The sequence below is a fragment of the Dipodomys spectabilis genome, unplaced genomic scaffold (genome assembly GCF_019054845.1).
Source record: "Dipodomys spectabilis isolate Male_0828 unplaced genomic scaffold, ASM1905484v1 ptg000134l, whole genome shotgun sequence".
Lineage (NCBI taxonomy): Eukaryota > Metazoa > Chordata > Mammalia > Rodentia > Heteromyidae > Dipodomys > Dipodomys spectabilis.
In genome coordinates, this window is record NW_024870811.1 from 1,769,402 (window position 1) to 1,782,989 (window position 13,588).

General features: G+C 35.6%; 1 pseudogene; it reads left to right on the forward strand.

The window, feature by feature from the left end:
• The first annotated feature begins 11,834 nt into the window (after nt 1–11,834).
• LOC122116446 lies at nt 11,835–11,934 on the forward strand (annotated as a pseudogene).
• Nucleotides 11,935–13,588: the final 1,654 nt, after the last annotated feature.

The following is a 13,588-nucleotide window of genomic DNA, read 5'->3' on the forward strand; positions in this document are numbered from 1 at the left end:
AAAATTATTGAACACTTTTCCAAATGCTTCTCTACACTCTTGCCACACAAAAGGCTGATATTTTAAATCAATATAAGTAAAATCGGGACACATAGGTAAGGATAACTTGCCATCAAAGGTCACACTTTCCCAGTTACTATTAATGGACCAAGGAGTTAATCGCTGCAGCTGTGTCCTAGAATTGGAAGTGCATTTCCCAGGTAAAACCCAATGTTGCCCATTCATAACTAAACATGGAGGAGGCCCCAGACAAACAGGCAAGGAATGAGTATAGTAAGTAAAATTTAAAAAGCTACATTATCCTTATTGCAAAATGTCAAATTATTCCAAGGAGGAGATAAAACAGCAGGAACATGATAGATGGTTATATCCATGTCTCCCCAAACAACAGGTTCCAATAAAGGAGGATTAGGAACAAAGGCCCAATAAATTAGCATTAGCATGGACAGAGTTTATAGTAAGCAGGGCACACATAGCCAAGAATAAGTTCTCAGCCATGACAGGTTTACCATTGCATTGTAACATCTTTTGTCCTTCTGCAGTCAACTTTTTAACCTGCCCCCAGGTGGGCAGTGGGGATTTCTTTTTCCTCAACTGGTGGCCTATTCCTTGAAGGATATGGGGCTGTCCTCAATGGGCTGCGTCTGTATGCATCAGGCAGGAAGCTAGTATTGTTTGCCATCCTGTGTAGACACAAAACCCTATCCTCGCCCCTTATGTAATAACGTTCCTAGTTGCTATTCTGCATCCAATGCAATCTTAATCCATACGGGAGCATTTAAATAAGGTTTTTCTGATATTTGTTCAAAATGGCACTCAGCTCTAGTTAAAGTATCTACTTGTGGTAAGTTTAAAATATTAAGAACAAAAAGAACTTGATGTAAAATTATTTTAGGATTTTGCATGGAAAACCACAAAATATCCATACTTTCATCCAACTTTTCCTCCTTTTAAATTTTTTGATTTGTTGTTTTAGTGTGCAATGAACTCGTTCAATAATGGATTGTCCTTGGGGGTTACATTCTATTCCTGTAATATGTACCACATCATAAAGTTCACAAAATCTTTTAAATTTGATAATTTTTTAGGCTGGTCCATTATCAGTCTTTATTTGGCAGGCACTCCCATAATGGCAAAAGCTTCCAAAAAGTGTTCTATTACATTGTTAACAGTTTCTCCCGTAAGGGCAAAAGCCCAAATTTGGAATAAGTATCTATTGTAACATGTACAAAGGAAAAATGGGCAAAGGCTTGTACATGGATTATATCCATTTGCCATTGCTCATTAGGTTGTAATCCTCGAGGATTTACTCCAGCAGGTACAACTGTCAAATGCATTGGTCTGCAGATAGGAGACGTTTTTATAATTTGTTTACCTTGAGAATAAGGTATTTTATAATGCATATGTAAATGGACAGCATTTGTATGTAAATGAGCATGATCCTGTTTAGCAGAAGCAAAACTAACTATCAACATGATTATTGCCATATACAAGGTACCCAGGTAACGAAGAGTGAGCCCTAATGTGAGTTACAAACACTTTGGCATTACATTGTTGCAGTAATGCTTGTAATTGTTTAAATACTTGGTTTAGCTGGAGTTTAGATGAATATGTAACAGCAGTGACTATATTAGTCACAACCCCTACAGCATAGGCAGAATCAGTAACAATATTAATATCTCCCACAAAATCTTGTAACACCTTAATAATAGCAAAAAGTTCATTTTGTTGAACTGATGCTAAAGTAGTTGTTTGTACCCAATATTTATTTGTTGTCCAATAAGCACTTTTTGTTTTGGAGCCATGTATAAAAACAGTAAGAGCAGTGGAAATAGGGGCCGTGGTAATTATATTATTAATTGCAAATTGTTGTGTATGTAAGCAATCCCACAATCTACATTTGGGGAAATGATAGGAAAATTGCCCAGTAAAATTTACTAATGTTATTTGTAGCATTTCAGACATGTTTAAAAAATATTTTACTTAGTCTTTTGGCAAAGGAAAGATAATTTCAAATAAATCATACCCTGATAGGGTAAATACCCATTGCCTGGCCTGTTGAATAATAATTGCCAACGATTGTTCATATGGCATATTTTTTGTAAATCTATGCCGTGTATAAATCCATTCTAATGGTATCTCATTTTCTCCTATAATTCCTGTTGGTTATTTCCATCTATCTAAAATATATAAATTTATGAGTTGATTTAGCGTTACTCGATGTAAAACCATTTTTTATTCTCTTGTACAAATTGTACTTCTCTTTCAGCTTCCTTAGTTAAAGTTCTTTTGCTATGTAAATCAGATTCCCCTTGTAACAATGAAAATAAATTATGTAATTGATAAGTAGGAATTCCTAAGGCCGGTTGCATCCAATTAATATCTCTAGTAACTTTTGATAATCATTTAACGTATGTAATTGATCACGTCATAAAGATATTTTTTGAGGTGCGACTGTTTGTCTAAAAACAACGTATCCTAAATATTTTACAACTGTATTTTTTTGTATTTTTTCAGGTGCTATTATTAATCCAAAATCTTTATAGAGGGTAAGCACTATAACACCTTTTCTAATTCTGTCATATTTGGTCCTGCAAATAAAATATCATCCATATAATGAAAAATATAAATGTGAGGCCATTTTGTCTAACAGGTTTTAAGGCCTTATCAACATATATCTGACACATAGTTGGAGAATTCATCATTCCGTGGGGCAACACCTTCCATTGGAAGCACTGATGAGGGGCTTGATGATTTATTTGTGGTAAAGAAAAGGCAAGTCTTTTACAATCTTTTACATGTACAGGAATGGTAAAAAAGCAATCTTGTAAATCTATTACTATTATTGGCCAATTTTTAGGAAGCATTGCAGGCGACTGTATAACAGGTCGTAAAACCCCCATAGGGTACATGGATGCCTTAACTCCTCGTAAATCAGTCTGCAATCTCCATTTCACTGACTTCTTTTTAATAACAAATATTGGAGAATTCCATGGTGACATAGACGGCCCAATATGTCCTTTGGTTAACTGTTCTTCAACTAATTGATGAGCTGCTTATATTTTTTCTTTAGATAAAGGTCATTACTCAATCCAAAGAGGTTCCTCAGATTTCCATAATATCATGATGGGCTCCATATAAAAATGTTAAAATTGAATATGAGCTCCCCATTGTTCCAGTACATCTCTACCAATTATATTAACTGGAACCTCCATAATATAAGGTTTAAGGACAGCTGTCTGTCCATCTTCTGACGTTATAGTAACATACAACACTGCTTGTCATATAAAATTTACAGGAGTTTTGTTAACTCCTTTAATATTACAGGGGATTATTTTATATAATAAATGATTAGACTATTCATGAGTTTTAATAAATGTAATATCTGAGCCAGTATCTATTGGTCCTGTCAATATCTTTTCCTGAATATTAATTTTAATCTTAGGCTGTATTTTAGTAATATGAGTAGTCCAAAACACATTTTTGTTGGTTAGTATTTCCAAATCCCCCAAATGACTTTGCAATAGATATATATATGGTAATAACAAAATTTGAGCAATTCGTTCTCCCTTTTTAAAGGAAATATCTGCAGAAGCTGACATTCAAATTTTTATTTCCCCAATATAGACAGCATCAATAATTCCTAAATGTACTAAAACTCCTTTTGTATTAAGACTGTATCTACCGGTCAATAGGTCAAATGTTCCTTCAGGTAAAGGGCCATAAATTCCGGTAAGAATTTTTTGTGTCTTATCACCACCTTTCAAAATAAAATCTTTTAAGGATTGTATGTCCACTGCGGCGCTGTGGGCTGTGGCAGGGACGAGGGAAAAGATGGTTGGCTGCCCTAGGTTATTAATCCTGGTCCCTGGGGCTAGCCCGATGGAGAGTTTCCCTGCATAAGTTAAGCATATTTTATAGGAATTCCTTTATTGTCTATTTTTGCTCTACACTCCCTTGTCCAGTGCTTCCCTTTTTCACGTTTAGGGCAAATTCCTGGTCCTCTCTTGTTAACATCAGTAGCCTTTTAAAAATTTTTCTTTATATGTCCCATTTGACCACATCCAAAACACTTTAGATTATAGGGTTTTGTTTGCAAAGCATGCCAGGTAGTGGTCATAGTTTCACCAAACACCTGAATATTCCTGGATTCAGATATAAAGTCTTTGCAGGCCCTTAAATATGTATTCACATCCCCAGATTCTTTAATAAGCAATAGAGCTCGTCTACAGTCCTCATTAGCATTCTCATAAGCCAACATGCTCAGCAGTTGTTGCCATGCAGCCTCTCCCACAACAGTACGTTCCACGGTCAATTTCAATAGTGATAAAAATTCAATACAGGGTTTATTAGGTTTTTGAATTACTTTAGTCCAAGAGCCATAATGCTCTCCTACCGGTGGAATCCTTTTCTCATGCCTCAATACCTATGTCTCTTAACTGCTCATGGATCTCTTCAGGAGAGTTTACATTTATATGAGCATTCGCATATTGTTCTGCAGGTGTGGATTACTGCTCTGTGCATTTTGTCTAGCCCTTTTTGTACATAACTCAGTAAACCACATTTTCCATTGTAGGTATTTAGGTTTCTTAAGCAAGGCTCTACAAAGCATCTTCCAATCCACTGGAGCAAAATTATTGTAATGTCGGGCAAGCCCATTAAGCAATTCCTTAACATAATGAGACTGAGGACCATACAACTGCCTTCTTAAGTTTACCAATATCATCAACAGCAACACCTTCATATCTGGCTGGTTGAGCTATACTATTCATAGGGGGTGGTCGAATTACAGGATAAGAAAAAATAGGCATTTCATCATCAAACTCACTGTCTGAGCCCTCTGTTTGTGAAGGAGTGATGCTGTAAAAATTGCATCAGCCAGTCGAGGAGCCAAAGGCTGCTTTACTTTCACTTTCTCAGGTTCTCCTTTCACTCTGCTAATTTCCAACTCCATATGTTGTAATTTTGAGAAAATCAATTGCATTTGCTCAGACATTTTATTTACACTATTCCTTTTGAGCCTTTTTTACCTCTTGTTTTTTCTCTGTTAATTGCAATGCATCCTTATCTATTGTGTCCTTAACCTCAGAGTCCAACTGTAAATCTACAATAGAAGGGATGACCTCTTTCTTTAAGTCTGCTATTAATCTTTCCTCATTCGAAGCTTTAAAAAGGGTATGTAAAATAGCCCAAATGGACCAAAATCTAATAGGAATCTTTTCCCTTTCTTGAACAACTTTTTCTACAATATTCTTTACTCATTTCCAATTATCAACATCGAATTTTCCTTCATCAGGGAACCAAGGATTCCATTTCCTAACTACATTAATACACATTTCTATGTCAGAAGAAGAAATATTTACACCATAAGCAGCAAGTAAATGTTTAAGCATAAGTAAGTACGGAGTAGATTTAACTTGTCCTATCACCCTGTAATTAAAATTACTTACCTGAATATCCCTTCCTGAATTCAACAATGCATGGTCCCTGTTTGGGCGCCAATTGTAACATCTAGTGCATTTGGGTCCCTGGGTAAGGGTAACAAAATCACCAGGACACAGGGGATGCAGAGTGCAAACAGCAATTGCCACTGCATGCTGTGCTTTACTGTTAGTGGTATTTAAAGACAAACAAGCATGATCTTTGCCAAGATTTGGTCAGAAGACATTCACACAAAAATTTCAACAGATACATTTTTACTTGACCTATGAGATAATGTCTTGGTATATTATTTTTTTGGGGGGGTCCGGTCGTGGGGCCTTAACTCTGGGCGCTGTCCCTCAGCTCTTGGGCTCAAGGCTAGCACTCTATCACTTGAGCCACAGCACCACTTCCGGCTTTTTTCTTTTTGCTTATGTGGTGCTGAGGAATCGAACTTAGGGCCTCATACATGCAAGGCAATCGTCTACCACTGAGCCACCTCCCCAGCCCTGTCTTGGTGTATTAGTATCTAAACTATTTTAGAGCAAGCTCAAACCACTTCTCCAATCTCAGGGAAATGCTTGACCAGCTGTTTAACTATGCTTAAGCAAGCAGAAGAGCTACTTACTCAGCTCTCAGGAGTCTGTGACATGTGTTTTGAGATAGGGAGAGAGAACATTTTCCCTCTCTAGCCCGGCATGCCAAGAGCTTTTCTAATACTCAAACACAGTCCACAGATAATCCTGAGGCCAGAGCCTCCATCATTCTTCCCCTTCAACATAGACCCTGAGTCTTCACAGTCTTTGAACTGTAATCTTCCAATCTTCGCATCGTGATTATCTATGGTAGTTAAGAGTGTATAAATATAAATAATATTTGCAAGAATACCAGTAGAGGAAAAATGATACAACTCTGTATATAGTGGTGTTCTTTCCAGAATATGGAGGGCATCACATTAGCAGAAGTGCAGTGTATTTTCACAATGGACATAAGCTATTCTTGATGTGAATTAAGGGAATTTTGAGGTGCACCCTACCAGTTGGAAACTGGTGGGCTAGGATGACTTTATGGCATAAATCTTGTGATTGATGGTCATAGTAATAATAGCTTAATCTGATAAACAACTGCTTACTCTTGAAGAATTAATTATCACATGCTTCATATCCCATATTAGAATGTGGCTCTTTTTCTGTTCACTTCTCAGTCTGTAACACTCCATTGGAAAATGCATCTACTGCAGAATTACATAACATGCAAACAGGTATATTTTGAATCTCTCAGGTATGGAATGTTCAGAATTTGAAAATGAGTAGTTATTAGTCATAGGAATTTTGAAGAATATATGCATTCTGTCCTCTTAACAACTTATTTACTTTTAAAAGTTATGGGTTTCCATAGAATTAAACTGTTTTCTGTTTTAGTATAACAAAGTACTAAATTTATTCTATTTTCAAAATATTGGCAAGTATATTGTGAAAAAATTGTGTAGTTGGATATCATTACAGTTGATGACCCTCTGATAAAGAAGAGAAAATTAATTCAAATTAGATGCCAAATAATACCGATATTTTAAAAGTTACTACATAAAGAACAATATTTACTATACCAAAACAGTGAAATTTTATTTCATCAGCTTATTTTTTTTAATTTAATTTTAATGTGAAAGTGATGTGCACTGTGGTTACAGCCATTGTAAGTTAGTGAATACATAAGTTTATCCCCTCTCTCATTTTTCTTAGTTTTTCCTTCACCCTATTACCCCTCCCAAGTTGTAATGTACATTTCCAACTTATTGTCTTGTGAGAATTGCTATTGCATTGGTTTGCTGTTCGTCCTTTGTCTCGCCATTTTTTTGTTCCTGTTCCCTTCCCTAATTAAGGTAAATGTATACACAATACACAGAGTACCAAAATCAAACAGAGGAAGGGATAAAACATAGGGGAAAATCTCAAAGAAAATAGAAATCACATAGTACATCAAAAAAAAAAAAAAAACAACCACAAATAAATATGTTTCCATATCTTGGAGTTCATTTTGCTCAGCATCAGCTTATATGGTCAAATATATGCATAACAAAGCCACTGGAAAATAGTATTTTCATGGACACTATATAATGAAAGCAACATGTTAACTGTTTTTGATGGTGAAGGTGGGATTAAGATTGGTGAATTCACGATTCTGATAAAGGAATTTCAAAAGAGTTAAAAATTTATGACAGGTAAATTTTAATTGTTCAAAATTTTAACAACTTAGCCTATTAAGAAAATTTAAAATTGTCTGGGGAAATAGGCTTTCATGCAAAGAAATCCATGGAGACTTAGCTGAGAGGGAGCAATGTGGGTGAATATGGCTCATTTTCACACTAAACAAACAAACCTCACAAACCTTGCTGTAAATCCTGTAGGTTCCCTTGAGAATTGTCCTTACCCAAGAAATAAACTCTGACTGTGTGAAACAATGTTGTAGTGGAATTTAAATTCAAAGTTCTTAAAAAAAAAAAAAAAGAAATCAAAATTTGCGAATTGACATTTAATTACCAAACAGTAATTCTCTGAAAAAGAAGGAAATATAATTCAAAATCACTTGACTTTATTAAAAGTATGAGAAAAGAGTAGTGAAGAGAGATGAGAGAAACCACAGAGGACTGTTTTCTCTCCAGTGGTGTAATGGGTTCTTGATCTTGATTCTTCCATTCTATCTTCATAAGCTATAAAGCCATAACTCAGGACTGGAGTAACCAGTTCAGACAAAGAATACTCACAGAATGGGGGCTGGGAAAGTGGCTCAGTGGTAGAGCGCTTGCCTTGCATGCCTGAGACCCTGGGTTTGATTCCACCACATAAGAAAAAAAGAAAAAAGCCAGAAGTGGAGCTTTGGCTCAAGTGGTAGAGCACTAGCCTTAACCTGAAGAGCTAAGGGACAACGCGCAGGCCCAAAGTTCAGGCCCCACGACCAGACCAAAAAAAAAAAAAATACGGAATAAAATGTTTGCAGTAGATGTAGGTGATTTATAACCTTAGACAATCTATTTAAATCTGTTCAAAATTCTGCCCTACCCAAACCTGCCTTCTTTGAACAGCTTTGTTTGCTTTTCCCAAGACTGCCCTTCATTAACTGCTTAAAATTTTGTGAGGTCATATACATACTTTCTAGAGATTGCTGTTTGGTTGTGATTTTTGTGTGTTTTTGTTTGTAGTTGTGTTTTTAACTGAATTTCAAAAGGTTGTGCAAGTGTGTTACAATTAAATATGTCCATCTAATTGTCCAATGCTCCTGGATCAGAGTCACTCATTCTATCATTCTCAACCAACCTTTTTTCCAAGATTTATTTCAGATTTACCACTTACTTATTACATGTGTACATTGAGTATTCTAGCTGTACTTGCCCCTTGTTCCATTTTTCATTCATTCTATGTCTTTACTATTATTCCTTTCTGGTTTCAACTTCGTGATAGTCATTCTGTTAAACTGTCTGTTAATACTTTGAAAGGTTTATATACATTCCATAGAGTTTCAATCCTGCATATACTTGAACTGATGTCAGCATATACTTCCATAATTCATGCTTGATGTCAGCATATACTTCCATAATTCATGCATCTGTAATAACAATTTGCAAGACTGGGGACGTGAAGCACCTAAACATCATTTTATTATCATCTTTTTGGAAGATTAATCTTTAGTCAACAAGAAAGTTTAAAAATCGCTTAGAATTTATAGCTAACTACCAGTTTTTATAAATGGCTTTGTGCAATGGTGTGTGATTATTTTATTTTACATGGGATGATATTTTCTACTACCTATAAGTTTTGGAAAAAGAAGAAAACTAAAATTTACTACTTAGAGGAATATGATAGAAATAGAAGATTTTATGTTTGTCACATCTCTGATCAGTACCCATATTCATGATTTAAAGTCATATTTCTTACTATGTTAGACATATAGGGAAAATATATGATAAGGCAACACATGATAAGGCAACTATTAGTGACTTTTTAAAATGTACCTTCTTATGTGATGAAATTTACTTTATTAGCTAATATTTGGGTTAGAATTATGGGAGGTTGATATATTTAACACATTTCTGGAAGGCACCTACTGAACAACGCAAATGGTAGGAGATACTATTTCTACACTTTATTGAATGGTTGAACTTATTTGGCATTAGTGTTGGGTAAATAAATCAACTCTATTGTAGCTTGATTCCTGCACTTGAGAAACTTTTAATGTCACTATCATCTACTTGTCAAGTGTTATTTTGTTGAATATGATTCTAAAAAGTTTATCTGAAAAGGAATATACTTTCAGGAGATTAAATGTAGGTTATCATTGGTTTGAAAATGACATTTTTATACTACAGAACCAAATTTTACTGAAGTACTAGTGTTTTGAAGCACTAAGGGTCTTCTCAATTAATGTTTTTCTAAATTATATTTCACCTCTAAATCAAGTATTCCTAGTCTTGGTAGACCAATTATGGATCTATGATTCCAGAAATTATATTTTTGGCTGCACTGAAATCTTTCATTAATCATTAGGAGAGGGGTATTAAAATTAATCTTTTGACATTTGTGATTATGTTTACTCATATGGGCTTGTCATTTGTAAATTGAAAGTTTGAACTACAGTACATTCTCTCATATATTGTGGTTTCCTCTTTCATTTTAAGTTGCCTTACATTTCACAATTGCTTACTGCTAATTAGTAAAGGAATTGGGACCCTGAAATACTATAGGAAATAAGAAATTGAGATGGGTCTTCAATTACTTTCTGTTAGCATGTTGCATGGGCCAAGGTGAGAAGACTTGCCATTGTTATCTGATGATGCAGATAACTGGGACATAGTATCCTCTGACCCGTGGGTACTGAAGAAGAATAATAACTTTTAGGCATCATATGAAGAAAATCACTTTGGGACCAGCGAGTTAGTACAATAAACACAGCAGCAGTGTAAAATCTCTTCTAGATTAGAGGAAAACAATACTTTTTTTTTTTTAACTATGTGAATTCAGAAGACCAAGAACACTTAGATGGTATCACAAGTTTATAGCAAAGACATTGCATTGATACTTTTTATATTCAAATATATATTCTAAACCTAATTATTTATGTTCCAATCTATTTATGGGAATAAATTTCAATTTATTTGTCAAATTATGAATTAATTCTAGTAAGATTCACTGTGTGAAATTTAAGATCAGCACATATAAATATAAAATATATAAGTATATATAATATAAGAAATTGTTATGCATTGTTCTGTTTTGGTTAGGGTATCAAAGGCAACTCTGTTTTAAAGTATTATTCCATTATCTCTACCTCAGTTTTTGGTAGAGTTAGACCTAAAGCTTTACCATTTGTAAATTTAAAGCCTGGAGGCAAGAGGAAACACTTTGATTAAAACATTGCCAATTTAAGGCCTAATATCGATGAAAAATATATAGACTTCTTCAGGAGCTATGGACATATTTGGTGATAGAAAGTCAATAGTGTAAGTTCCTGCCTGGTTGTATGGTAGACAGGCCAGGATATTAAGTAAACATGCATATAAACAACTTTTTCACCTTTTTGGCTTTAGCTACTTTTGAAATAATAGGTATAATAAACAATTATATATATATATATTTGTTGTTGTTGTTTTTGGGTCCAGTCGTGGGGTCTGAACTCTGGGCCTGGGCCCTGTCCCTCAGCTCTTCAGCTCAAGGCCAGCGCTCTACCACTTGAGTCACAGCAACACTTCCGGCTTTTTTCTTTTTGCTTATGTGGTGCTGAGGAATCAAACCCAGGGCTTCAGTCATGCAAGGCATGCGCTCTACCACTGAGCCAACGTCCCAGCCCAAACAATTACATTTTGATAAAATACCTTCTATTCTGAACAATTCGGTCTGAAGTGTTCATCTCTCTATGAACCCTTGTAACTAAGATTAGTTTTGTTCCAGTAAGAATCTATGCTGTCAGTGTAAGATATTCTGGTTGGTCTGTTCCTACATGGAAGAAGGGTAAAGGGTCAGGAAGACATTTGTGCCACTGAGACCTCATTTAGGAGATTTTAAGCTGCAGAAGTTTAGAAATAGCTCTTAAGAAAGGCTTACTTTGAATCCATTAGCTCCACAAAGCTAACTCAGTTGATAAATAAGTACTTGAAAAGCCATCACCTTTGGACTTATCTGTAAAGGTTTCAAAGTATGATCAAATTTAAAATGAAAACGACAATATAGTTATTGACAAAAAATTGCAAATGTGAACAATCGACCATACAATATAAGGTTTTTCCACTATGCACAGAATTTTAGAGAAATAAGATCAATAACATTTTTAGGAACAATAAGGGTTCCTTGTTACAAATAGGCAACCATGGATATATGCCTGTATAAATATTGTATCATTATGTACTTAAATTTAGAGGATACTACATGCTTCAGCAGCAGGTCTACCCAAATTACAACAATACAGAGATTAAAATGGTACTTGCACAAGGATGGTATGAAAATTTGTGAAGTATTCCATATTTTTCATTCTTCAAATGCAAGAAATGAAAAACAGTTATTAAAAAGTTGATTACAAAAAAACAAGTGTAACAATACATGTAATTCATAGAATTAAAGGTTAGTTTGACATCAGTATATTAAATCTTCACCTTAGAAAGGCCCTTACATAGCATAAACTTTATAAAACTTGAAATTAGATAACATTGTCATTTTGTCCCAAAGATAAAATTTAAACCATGGTCATAGGGGGTTCCCGGAAGATGGTGGAGGAGAAGCTGTAGGCTAAACAAGCTCTCGCATAGAAAGCAGTTTTAGAGTTCCAGTGAACAGTCCTAAGCCAGAGAATCACACCAAGTGTGCCATCAATATACACAGAGTTAGGATAGAGAGGGAAAATCCAGGCAAGGAGACAGATCTGAGCACTTGCCAGCAGCCTCGGTAGCAGCGTTGGCTATAGCCGCCATCCTGTAACACAGAGAATGCAGGACAAAGGAGCAAGACACGGTGGACAAGCAGATTCTACTCAACACCAGCAAGAACTGACAAGGGGCAGACAAGGGGCAGACATCTTCATCTTGCAGTTCGCAGACCAGAGACCACCAAGGAACCAAGACTCCGCGGGAGTAGAAGCCAAACGTCCTCACTCCTTCTCAGAGAGCAGAGGAGAGAAGGCCACCACTCCCCCCCAACTACCGGACATCTCCATCTTGGGTACTGACAAAGCTCGGTGGAGCTGCTAGCTCCAACTAAGGCCTTGGAAGAAAACTAGAGTCATTTAGCAGGTCACAAGAACCTAAACTGACCTGCCAGAGAGCTCCACCCAGGGAAAAATCACCCAGCTCAGGTGCAAGCCCCAAGAGTGGCTTTCTTCACTGGGTAATCAGAGCCAGAGTCTGCCCCTCCCTTTAGCAGCCTTGACAATCAATTGAAATTCAGTAAACATAAACCTGGAGAGTGGCTCCAGGCTGGGCTCTCTGAGTTTCTCACAAGCTACCTCCTGGGAAAAGCTACTGTTTGCTGAAAGGCCTCAACTCTACCCAGAACCTAGCCTCATCACAGCATCTCCAAACTTGAGGAAAAAGGCATCTCCCTCTTTTGTGTTAATCAAAGCAGATCTCCCTCCCATTGAACTAACCTGAGAGGAGGATCACAAAATCCTGGGTAAAGTAGAGCATTTTTCTGCCTGTTCAAACAAACTGACTTAAGAAACCAACCAAGCCATAGGAAAATAAAACACCACAAGCAGACCAGAGACTCCAACAAGAGGCTGGTTACAGACACAAGGGAGATACAGGATTTTTCCCACCACTCCCTAAAAAATTAAAGAACTATTTTTTTTTGTACATTTTATTAAAAAATTTTTTTTCTAAAACGTTTTTTTTTTAATTTTTACCTTTTTTGAAAAAAAAAGTTTCCTAGTAACTATTTTCCCCTCTTATAATTTTTATTTCAGTGGTATATGTGTGTGTGCGTTATTCTTCTTTTTTTCTTAAATTTTTTTTTTGTTTTTTATTTTGCTCTATTGAACTTCTGATCTTTATTCTTTCTTTCTTATTCTTTTCACCTTTACTTCTCTTTTGTTCTTTTTTATGTGACTTAATTGTTTTTCTGCACATTCTCAGATATACACATAGTCGATTATTAGACCTTATCCTCCATGTGTACACAATTAATCCACA